The sequence below is a fragment of the Lynx rufus genome, unplaced genomic scaffold, assembly GCF_022079265.1.
Source record: "Lynx rufus isolate CCGP_SWC_20201006 ecotype Redwood Valley unplaced genomic scaffold, mLynRuf1.p SCAF_5, whole genome shotgun sequence".
Classification (NCBI taxonomy): Eukaryota; Metazoa; Chordata; class Mammalia; order Carnivora; family Felidae; genus Lynx; species Lynx rufus.
Genome location: NW_025814867.1, coordinates 61,770,817 through 61,783,380, shown reverse-complemented (window position 1 = coordinate 61,783,380; position 12,564 = coordinate 61,770,817). Strand labels below are relative to the sequence as shown.

The following is a 12,564-nucleotide window of genomic DNA, read 5'->3' as shown; positions in this document are numbered from 1 at the left end:
CTTTCAGAGACGTTAGAAGCATATTATTGCATCTCACCTCTTCATGTCTGGGGATGGTTAATACTTTTAATTGTTGGAATAGTTTTTTTGTTTTGTTTTGTTTTATGTGGGGTTTTTTGTTTTGTTTTTGGTGTTTTTTTTGTTTTTTTTTTTTTTGGCTTAGATAACTGTCTTCTTGTTCACAATAGTGCGTCATAAAGGAAACACCAGGCCTGATTTATGGTAGGTGTGTTACTGGAAGTTGGAAAATAGCTTAGAGGTTCTGTATGGGAACAAAATAGTTCCTCTAGATCTGAGTTAGTACTCCAACTACATAAATTCTAGAGAAAAAAAAAATAAGGAGGCTGTGTCCGCATAAAACAATGCAACAGTTTTTTTTTTAAATCTTCAATCAGCAAAAGCAAATAATTTTTGCTCTAAAAATAAATTAGACTTGGGTAACTAGTAAATTTTTTGTTGGTTGGAACTATTTGTTGGTTAATTTAATTTGGCCAAAAAGGCCAAACTAGTGATCTGTTTAGAAACGGCAAAGTAAAATGGACATCTGAGAAGTAATCATTTCTTAGTATCAAGAAAGTAAGTAAAGGTTAAGAAATTACTCAGTGTGTTCAGAATAAAACTATTTGTCAGCTAGTGGTATGCTGGAGTTGTTACTACCAGCTTGGGGAGACTAACTGTTAAATTTTCTGGAATTTTGCAAGCCAGTTGACATCCCATTGGTTGCTTGACCAATCACCATGGTGAGAGACTTAACACTGTAGAGACTAGCCAGTACTATCAGCCAAGATCTTTACATTTCAGAGGACCAGTTGTAAAACATTTACCAGATTACCTCTCCAGAAGGTTCCCACCTGTATTCAATATGGTTTTCATGATGTTTAATGATGTTTAATTATCATCATTTCATGATGATTAATCATGACATGATGTTTGATGATATGATGTTTAAAGCATAAGTTCTATTTGGAGTTAGTATCCTCTTTCTAGTGTCTTCTCCCCCATTCTCTCTAATTCTCTCTCCTTTAGTAGTGAAGGAGCCAATTGTGTAACATGGCAGAATTCAGAGAAGTTGTAACAAAACAACTGAGGGATAGAAAATGGGATTTCTGAAGACAGGGAAACGAAGAGTTATAAAGAAACATTACTTTCTTCTTTTCTTTTTCTTAAAAGAGAGTTTTAGTGGTGCTGTCAAGCTATGCTCAATATGCATGTCATGTGAAATAGGAGAAAACAGTCTTAAATCAAAAGAGCAGCAAGGGGCGCCTGGTTAGCTCAGGCGGTTAAGCAGCCGACTTCAGCTCAGGTCATGATCTCACAGTTCATGAGTTCAAGCCCTGCATCGGGCTCTGCACCGACAGTGCAGTGCCTACTTGGATTTTCTCTCTCTCCTCTCTCTCTCTGCCCCTCCCCCACTTGTTCTCTCTCTTTCTCTCTCTCAGAAATAAACATGAAAAAAAAAAGCCAACAAGTTTAATTAAACTGAAGGAAAAACATCTCCACTGTTATGGATACAGTGAAGTCCACCACCAGACAACACTTAAAGAACAGGCAACCATCTTACTTAGGTACTTAGTCAATGATTGGTCTGAAGATGATATGTTTTCCCCGTGATAGTAAAGGGGGAAACAGGTGAAGTAGTAAATATGGGTAAGACAAAATGTAGAAAGGAGGAAAATAGTCACTCACAGTCTCACCGTCTAGAGATGGCCACTGGTAACAACTGTTTTCCTTTCTACCGTATTTGTCCATAGACATATATAAGTATATGTCCTTATAAATTTGGGTCACTCTCTGTGCACATCATTTAATGTCACTTTAACGTCAACTCTCTCAACATTACACATCCTTCTAAAATATGAATCTTAATGACCTCAGAATAGGCCACTCATGCATTATGGAATTTGTTCAATCATTCTCCTTTTGGTGGGTATTTAGGTTGTTTCCATTATGTACTTTTAGTATTATAAATAATGCTGGGATAAAGAAGAAACTGGGACTCCTTCTCAGATTATTTGGTAAAAGGCCTGATACATAAGGCTAACCTTCACAGATTATCAAGGTTGTGACAGGATCTATCAAACCATAGCTGTCACTGCTCCCCCCCCACCCCAAACACTGTTTAGGATGTACAAAAAAAAACCCCACACAATTTACTGTAATGCAGAGAGTTTTCTAACACAGTGAAATAAACCCTTTTAAAAAAAAGAATTATTTCCCCCCAAGTATTTGTATTTATAACTACCAAAAATTGGAATTTATACAAAGCCAATATCTTTAGAAATAGCTTTTGGTCTCTCCCGCCTTGAAAACATATTACCTTGTATAGCTTATAAGTATTTTTACAGTTCATTATGCAAAGTAACTAGGTTTTAAAATTCTGTAAGCACCATAACAGGATATTTAGAAAAATGTTGTATGCATTTTTTCAAACACAAGCCCCTTTTTTAAATGCCACACACATTTCTTTGTGGAGTAAGCATGAAGCATTTTTAATGAGTCCTATCTTTTGGTTCTACTCATTTTCCAAAATATCTTATTATGATGATTATATAATTTGTGTTTGTGTCTGCCTGTGTAAAATCAGATAATACCATATAACACTAAAATTGAACTGGACTAGGAGTTGGTGAATATTTTTGCCTATTCAATTCAATACATTATCTCATTTATCAGGTTGCCAATAGAATTACAATGCTATTACTAATCACCAAAAATTTCTCTGAACTATCATGATCTATTCTCAGGGAGCTTGATATCCTAGAATGGAAGAGTTGTAATATAGCTATTAAAATTAATATTTTCAAGAATGAACTGTTTATCTTTCTCTTCACTTGTTTTCAAATAGGCTATTTATATCACCTGACAATTGGAACAGTGTAAACTCTACCACTAACCGCTTAATAATTATTCCATTAAAGTTGAGTTAGACAAGAGAAAATGTCACTTCACTGTGGAAATAGCTAGTAACTGCCTTCTGAATATGGAAATTCTTACCTTTAAGCTTTTTTTTTTTTAAGCAAAAAAGTAAGTTAGGGATGGCCAGCTGCTGTTCCAGCAAAGTTTTATACTGCTTGAAACGCTTGTCAACGTTGCCAGAACGACAGTCCTAAAATAAAAACTATACGCTTACAGCCAGAAAAATCGTCAGGCAAAGACCTTAGCCTAACACTTTTGCTTGAGAGTTATCCTTAGGGGCAGTTATTGCATGTCCCCCGAATGATCCGATGAGTAGCTAAATGCTGAATTCTATCCTCATGTTACATTTTATGTTAACATTTACGTTTCTGGTTTTATTTGCTTGTTGGTTTACAGAAAGTCCTCAGCACTGAAAATTAATTCAGATCGTTGTTCACACCTTATAAAATCACAGATAATCACAAGCAACAGACTCTTGCTACCTTATCAGATGCATTTGAAGTAATAATGTAAAAAATATCGGTGCTATCATCCAGCCCGCAGCTTCCCTCAAGTTCTCAAACTCTGTTTCAGTGTAGTGGAGTGGAGAAGGTAACACAGGCAGGGTGACAGAGGTTATGTAAGAACCACACACAGAAAGGAAGATAACAGGATAGTCGTTCTACTAGCTCTTTGAAGTGGGTTCGGCGAAACTAAGCGCTTTTTATGAGTCTATAATCGGATGAGGATGATAGATCCAGGCTAGTGGATTCTCAAAACGCCTTGCAGTCTAACTTTAAATAGTGTACTATGGCAGGTTGGTTCCAAGGATGGCCGCAACCACATCTCCCACCTTGCAGGTCTTTTGCAGTGAGATTTTGCTACTTCACTCATCAGAAGGTAGAATTCTTCTCCTCTTCCTGGATCTGGCTGGCCTTATCACTCGCATAACCCATAGAATTTGGCAGAAGTAATAACGTGTGGATTCTGAAGCTGGGCTTTTTTGACATGTTATGGCTTCTCTTTAACACTTTTAGGATGCTGCTACTTGGATTGTTTTCTCGAGATTGCTGTGCTTTAGAGAAAGTCGAAGCTAACTTTATGAAAATGCCATATATAGGAAAGATGGGGTTCCCGGGTTGAGAAGCCCAGTCAGGCCTAGTTCCCAGCCAGTCTACTAGCTGAAAGGGGGAGAATCATCTTATCAACCCACAGGATCAAAAGAAAGAATAAATCATTGTTTTAAGCCACAAAGTACTGGGATGGTTCGTTACACCACAATAGATACTTGAAATACACCCTAATATAATATCTCATAGAGCAGTTAGGAAAAAAGAGCATTTATAAAGCTAAGAACTTTCCTGACTTTGTTGGTTATCCTGTCTAGGTCACTGACTCACATGTGGTACACGCTTTTCCTGTGTAACCAGGACAGTCACAGTTTTCAGGGGTTTTTTGTTGTTGTTGCACTGACTTCCATTCTCACAGGGTCCACAGGAGAACTGGCACTCTGGTCCCCAGAGGCCAGCAGAGTAGGCTTGTAGAATAAAAATAAAGAAAAAGGAAGGAGTAAAGTCTTATAAGGAATCTCAACATGCTCCCCGATTTCTTCTGTTGCCTAAGTGAGTTAGAAAAGTGTTCATGCGTGTGTATGCGTCTGTATGTGTTGTGTGTGTGAATGTATCTATGTATCACTGAGCTGCAAAGAAAGGAACATTCGAGTAGCCTCCAAGGATTTATAGCACTTCCAAAGACATTCCCTGAAGAAATCAACATGATGCCAAAACTTGTCACTTTGGAAACACAGATACAGAGGTGCCTTTTTTTTGCTGAAAATGTGGTTTTTCAGACAGTAACAATGGAAGCAATTTTGATATATATCTTTGGGGGCAGTTGCACAGAACAAAACCTGAAAATGAGATGTAATTTGTAAAGGAAGCTTTAGGAGTTGCCGTGCTTGGGAAACTGTCCCCAAATGGTTGCCTGAATTCTGTCCCAGTCTTTGCTTCTTTTGTAAGCCAGAAAAATCACCCCAGAGCTTTATAATTTGTGTATTTTATAAAAGTGTGCAACGCATAAAGTGGGCAAAGAGGAACATGTTGCTGCTTTGTTCAGCGCCCTTTGAACCGGAAAAGGATGGCTGATGCCACAGGGCCCGGTGAAGGCTCAGTGAGAGGGTCCAGCGTTTGTCCTACCATGGACTACTGGAATCAGAAGCCTCGTGGGAAGCATTCTTTTAACACAGGGAAAACCTGGGAACTTTCCTAAACATGACAATTGTGGAAAGTGGCATCCATCCAAGTTGGGCTGTGAAGTATCTTCTCATCCTGGGAAGAATCTCTGAATAACAGAATTGTGACATTTTCTGGGATGTGCATACCATTCCTGGCTATTATGTATCGATCATTACTCAGTGCCAAGCACTTTACATAAATTAGCTCACATTTCCATAAATATCTACATGTGATGTAAGCAATTTTATCTCCTTTTTACATAAGAAACTGAAACTCCAGGAGGTAAAGTGACTTACTTTGAGTCACACAGCTAATAAGTAGCAAAATAGGATCTGAACCCAGATCTTCTGGCTTTTTGAGACTGAAATTCAGCCACCATGCCTAACCTGTGCTACAATATGAGCACCTCTCAAGTCAACGGACTTGCTTTTAGACACCCATCAGAGCTCAAAGTTCAAAATCCGTCCAGCATGGAACTATGGTAACAAACATCTGTCCTTCTTTGGGCTGTCGAGGCCTCCTTTGATGGACTCAGTGGGCTCTCTGGACCAGAGTGCTCCACATTTAGAGATCTGCCTGCAGTTGGGATCCAAAGTACCACAGGCTACAAACTAATCAAAATAAGGCAAAGACACTGTCATTTTCCCCTCCACCCGCCCTCTTTTTCGCTATTTCACAGATTCACATAGAAACCAGCTCTTCCACTCTTAGAAGTCATTGCTGATGGGCTAAATAAAGCCTGGTGCTGATTGTAGAGAGCACTGTTCATTAGTGCCATTGAAACGATCTGCAGTCTTTAATTAACTATTCATCGGCAATCTAGATACAGGTCTAGAGTTAAGATTTTTAAAGCTATGTCTGGCTCTAGGAGCACTTGGGCTACTTCACTTTTTTAAAAAAGAAAAAGAAACACAACAGGCCTGATTTTCATCATGCACAACTCTTCGAGAGCTCTTCTTGCCTTGATTTCAACTGCCAATCATGGCGATCCCATTCACCCGCTCCAGTCTGATTCATAATTTCATTTTGTGGTTAGACAAAAATATCAGAATTGGACAAAGTTATCTGATTGAAAAATAATATGTTTTCCAGAGATTATGGTGACCTCTCTATTTTGCTAATTTACATATACTTTCAACTCATTTTCCTTCACAGTGGGAATCTCAGAAGCATTTTCCAATAAAGTATATTCAGCAGCTGCTTTAAGGAAATGTTATCAGAATAAATTAAATCTACCCAGATGTCTGTATATGGTATTGTCTCCTCATGCGTTGACTTCCAGGGCATGACTTCTTTAGCGAGTTATTGAATAGGGGGGTGATTCTAGGTCTAAAAATCAGTTAAAGCAGGAGGAGGTTTAGAGATTGGCATGGGGCCTACTCTTAGATGATGTTAAACACATTTGTGTTATGTCAGGCTTGTGTTTCCCTAAGTTCTTTTCTCCTTAGCCTAGAAAGTCACAATGCAGCTACAGAAACAGTCCTTTCTCCACAAAATCTAGATGGACACTGCTGCTCACATACTCCAGCTTCATAGCCATAGGACAACCTGGAAGCCCTCATTCCCATTCAGTCAGCTCCGGAAAATCCCTGCAGACCATCTTAAGTTGACAATGCAAGGAGAAATGTGTAATACTTGAAGGCAAAAGACAACCTTCAATTTCAAGGCTTACCTCTGTAAGTGAATCCAACAGTATGATGGCTTCCTTTCAACTTAGTCACTCCTCCTGATCTTTTTTTTAAGTCTATTTATTTATTTTGAGAGAGAGAGTGTGTGTGTGTGAGTGGGGGGAGGGGCAGAGAGAGAGGGAGAGAAAGAGAATCCCAAGCAAGCTCAGTGTTGTCAGCGCACAGCCCGACGTGGGGCTTGAACTCACAAACCGTGAGATCATGACCTAAGCAAAACCAAGAGTTGGAGGCTTGACCAGCTGAGGTACCCAGGCGCCCCACTATTCCTCCTGATTTTTAAAAAGATCGCTCTTTGGGGGCACCTGGATGGGCTCAGTTGGTAAGTCTTCCACTCTTGGTCTCAGCTCAGGTCACTATCTCACGGTTCCTGAATTCGAGCCTCACACTGGGCTCTCTGCTTAGCACAGAATCTGCTTTGAATCCTTCGTCCTCACCCCCTCTCTATGCCCCTTCTCCTCCTTCTCAAAAATAAATAAACATTTAAAAATTAAAAAAAAAAGATTGCCCTTTGGATCACTTGACCATTTAGTTCTGATAATTGTATAATTATATTTGTTATATATTCAGTCTTTCTATGTATGAAAGAAAAAAACGCTGTAAGAATTTCCTCTGAAAAAACAGTAACAAGTGCTTAATTCAGAATACATCATAATAATATAAGAAAAATTTATAAAGAATAAAAACTGAACCATGAACATTTATGTATTCATTTAAGAAAATACTTATTGAGCAACTCCAAAATGTTAGGATTATTCTAGGAGTTTGGGAATACTTTGGTGAACAAAGCAAACAGATAGCCTTCCCCCTGTGGGGATTAACTTCTAGCAGGAAGGACAGGGAATAAATATTAGACATAATAATAATTGGAGTATGTTCTAATAATAAAAAGAGTAGTATGTTATAAATACTATATATATACTAGTATACAATAAAAAATAGTATGTTAGAAGATGATACATACTTTGGAAAAAATTTTAAAAGTTCAAGGAGTTTTGCAAGTTGTTAATTTTAAGTAAGGCAGGACTGACAAGATTCAGTGAAAAAATGACATGAAACTTTGTGAAATAGTGAGAGAGCCACTATTTCACAGCTTCACTGGGGAGAAGCTTTCCATGAGTCCACAAACCAGAGAAGCTATTACTAACATCTTGATCTCGGAATACGTTTTCCCAAATCGTACATGCGCATGCACATTCACACATCTACATATGTTACTTATAATTGGAATTATGTTGTATGTAAGCTTTTATATTTATGGATGTCTTAAAAATATTTATGTAATATTTAGACATTTGAAAAAAAGATGATACTGATACCCCTATTTAAATTTTCGAAAACTTCTCTATGGTCAGAATCTTTGACTTGTGTTTATTTGAGTGATCTATCTCCAGGTATAAAGGAAACAATTCTTTAACTCTGGAAGCTAGTACCCTTGGTTGATTACTTCAGCTCAGAGAAGCGATTGGTCAGCTTTAATCTTAAGATTCTCTGCAATGCGATCTTTCTTCTGCTCAGGCTAGCAAGGAGACAGCTAAGAGCAGAGGCTGAGAAGACAAAGTAAAATAACTTCATTGCCATGTGTCTCAGTTTCCTCACCTGCAAATAGGGGATTAATAAAGCTTACCCATCTCCTGAGAACACTGGCGGATTAACCAATTAATGATCATATGGTGCCGAACAAAGGCGGAGCATTGTTATTAGAGAAGAAAGAAAATGTATCATCAGATTGTACCTTTCTGGCATCTGTTGCCTTGGTAACCAGATTCGCAGGTGCAACTGCCATTTTTGGCACTGCATTCCAGGGTGTTCTCCTCCACATACTGACATTCTGAAGAGCAGCCAGCTCCATAGACCCCCTTGGGACAGTCTGCAAGCAGATTGAGGCAAACCGGTCACCTGAAAACCATGCTTTGTTTCTTTTACATTGTCAGTGTACAGGCATGTAGTTCTGCGGGGCCCGATTATGGGGAAAACAAGGGGATCATCCTGACTGCCAAAAAAAGAAACAGAAAAACAAATGTCTTTCAAATCAGGCAATTCATTTGCTTTTTGGCAACTGGATGTGAACAGTGAAGCCTGAACTACTTAGAAGGCTTTGGTGCTTCTGGGAGAGAAACTGCTTCTCAGTGTGCTCCATTGGTGCCTATAGTTAATATTCTCCAAGGACTGTTAAGATCTGCCAGGCCCTATATTCATCGGGTCGCAGCAAGGGGATGATGGACAAGCACTGATGTAAAGGCTCGCCATTGTTTCCATTCCCTTTCAATATATGGTAATCGGAAGTAATTTTACATCACGTAGATTACACAAAACTTTCATCGTGACAGCCGCATTTTCTTGGCCACATTCTTTTGGCAAATGGTGTTTGCCTTTTCTTCATTATTTTCCCCATGCCGTTAAACTTTAGGGATGGTAGTCAGCACAGGAATTCTAATTTGAAGTCCCACCTTTGCATTTAGGAAAACATAGCCTTAGTTCTGTCTTTGAGGAGTTATTTACAGTAATTCAATTCCCTTTCCAAAACCTCTGACATGTTTTTTCCTCCTCCATTACAAATGTCCAAGGGACTAATCAAGATCCTTCAGGTAACTTCCAAGCTCCAGGTAACTGCATTGTATGCCTACAGAGGCTTTGTTCTCAAAAGCTGCGTGGAGAAAACAAAATAAGCCACTTGACTTTCTGCTAGATGGAAATTATTAGTATCTGCTAATATCTGCTATTATTAGAAGAGGTAATTTAAAGTAGTGGTTATAGTGCCACCATGCGGGGTAATCCTTGTCCTAGTTGCCAGGAACAGAGTTACCCCTAGAAGCAGAACAGATTTATTAACAGGACTTCTTTTCACTGTTAATATTGTCCCATTTGGATGATAAATTACGTGATCCCTCTCTCATCCTTCCTGTGGCTTAGACCAACTAAATTGCAGGCCTCTTTCTCAGAGCTTTTGTCCTCCTTGATAGGACTCTTGTGAATTCCAGAGCACTCACTTCCCTGGACTGACTTCCATGCCTTACTCTTCCTGGTTCAGCATGGAGAACAGTGGTTCAGGGAACAGCTCAGGCATGATGGAATGCTTAAATATGACAACTGGACATAGTAAGAAGCTATAACTGAAAATGTGCTTAGGGAAAAAGGAAAAGTGGAGTAACATCTTTGGCAATCCAATATCTACTCAGGGTGCATTATGCATTGAAATGTGTCCTTCATAATTCTTATGTTGAAGCCCTTACACTCAGTACTTCAGAATGTGTACTTACTTGGAAATTATGTTGTTGCCAATGCAATTAGTTAAGATGAGGTCATAATGGAGTGGGATGGGTCTCTAATCTGATATGACTGGTGTCCTTACAGGTAGGTAAAATGCGTGCACAGAGACACTCACACAGGGAGAATGCCATGTGAAGACTGGAGTTAAAATGGTCACTAGCCAAGGAACTATGGGAAGCTTAGGGAGGTCTGGAACTGATCCTTCCCTAGCACTTTCAAAGAGATCATGGCCTGCCAACACCCTGATGCCAGACTTCTAGCTCCAGAACTGTGAGGCAATAAATTTCTGTCGTTTAGAGCACTTAGTTTGTGGTAATTTATCATGATAGATTTAGAAAACTAATAGATGGTTGCAAAATGAAGGTTCTGAGGGTCAGGTAAGTGGCATTAATAAATGAAGCCTTGAATCTAAGCAATAAGGATCCTGAAGAACTAGAATGTGTATGTTCTTCCTAAAGGTGGTCACATTCAAGATGGTAAACACCATCACTACCACCACCATCTGCTTTTTGACTTTTTGACCAGATGGATTATGATTGAAATGTTTTTGCCTAAACATGTGATATTACCTTATAAAATATTCAAGTTATTACTAAAAATGGGGTGTGTCCTGTTACCCTAGAGGAACAAAAATAGAAGTGATGCTATCTTTGTTTCTAGATGGGTCTCCTTCTCCTGGTATGTTCTAGGAAGTATGTCATGTTCTAGACCATACCATCCACACCTGCATTGTTCACATGTACCCATGCCTTTTCCCCTTTCCTTCTGTTTTGCTTGTCCAAGTCTAACCTTTCCTCATGACCCAGGTTCAGTTTTCTATAGTGCCTTCTCTGGCTCTCTTATTAGAATATTCACAATTTACTCTCTGTCTTCAATGGGCATACCTTTCATAAAGTAAATAAGATCCATGAACATTCAACTAAAAATATAATGTAAGACCCCAAAAGGTCTCTGTTATTAAAAAAAAAAAAAAACAGGTCACAGTATTACTGAGGTCCACTAAGGAAGGATTTCCAGAGAAGGGCATGTGAAATGGGCAGAAAAAGAGGATAGAGATTGCTGTGGGCTCACAAGTGTTTGCACACCGTTTCAAGATGGGGTGGTGGGCAACCAGTGCTGACCCACTGGGAGAAACTCTAAAAGTTACTGATGGCTGGCTGAAGTATTTACCGGTGATTGTGTTTTCTTGCAGCTTTTGCAAAACATGGTTGATGGCCAAAATGCAAAATGAATAGCCTGTTTTAGAAATTTTATGGAATAATCATTGCTTTGTATTAGAAGACAGAAATAAAAGAAACTAGCACTGGGCCTTTGATATTCAATCCCCAGAAAGTGTCAAATGTCCATTTAATTTTTTAAAAAAACTTTTTGTTAATATTTATTTATTTTTGAGAGAGAGAGTGTGTGTGTGTGAGCAGGGGAGGGGCAGAGGGAGAGGGGGACACAGAATCTGAAGCAGACTCCAGGCTCCAAGCTGTCAGCACAGAGCCTGATGTGGGGCTAGAACTCACGGACTGTGAGAGCATGACCTGAGCTGAAGTCAGATGCTTCACCAACTGAGCCACCCAGATGTTCCTCAAATGTCCATTTAAATGAACTAGTTAAATCCTCTCAGGGTAAGCACTAACTAGAAAAAAAAGTGTAAATAATTCACAAATATTTTTCTTTCATTCATCAAAATCTAGATTCTATAATGTCAGGAGGCTAAATAAAGACTAGAACATAAACCATCATATATATGATATGACTATATAAAATGTTATGTTTTTTACTCTCTTCCTCTAACATATTTTTGGTACTTTTTTGAGCCTTCTTGCTTCATGTAGAGTACAAATTATTGCCCATGACTTACTCAGATGAAAAAACCTTCCATAGGGCCCTGGCTCACACATAAGGCACCATACACCCTGTGGCAATGGTCATTGTTGGCACAGTTATATTTCTTTTTGTAGTTCTTCCCAAAGGATCATTTTTGGGCATCCTGGAGGGTTGGAAGGACAAACAAAGCGAACACTACCCACATGCAAAACTCGCAATGCTGCTGTTACATGAAATAAGGGGATTGTAGAAAGGAAGATGTTTGCACTGTAATTGGACTGAAGCTAGAGAGATTTTTCATAAACTCCAAATATGATTCCAAATCCTGTGTCTAAAATTTGGGGTGCCTGCGTGGCTCCGTCAGTTAAGCATCCGACCCTTGATTTCATCTCACGGTTTTGTGAGTTTGAGCCCTGTGTCTGCGGGGCCAGTGGGGAGCCTGCTTGGGATTTGCTGTCTCCCTCGCTCTCTGTCCCTCCCCCACTCATGCTATCTCAGTCTCTGTCAAAATAAATAAATGAACTTTAAAAAAATTTTTTAATTAAAAAATAAAATAAAATTCTACAGTGACTTGCCATTGCTGTCAGATTAAGAACTCCAAACTTAATGAGACTTATGAGCCCAGCCAGGCACCAGCTGACTTCCTATTGCATTAATGTCTC

General features: G+C 39.0%; 1 pseudogene; it reads right to left on the bottom strand.

The window, feature by feature from the left end:
• Window positions 1-3,788: 3,788 nt before the first annotated feature.
• Window positions 3,789-12,564, bottom strand: part of LOC124527179 (EGF-like and EMI domain-containing protein 1) — a 31,793-nt pseudogene continuing 23,017 nt past the window's right edge.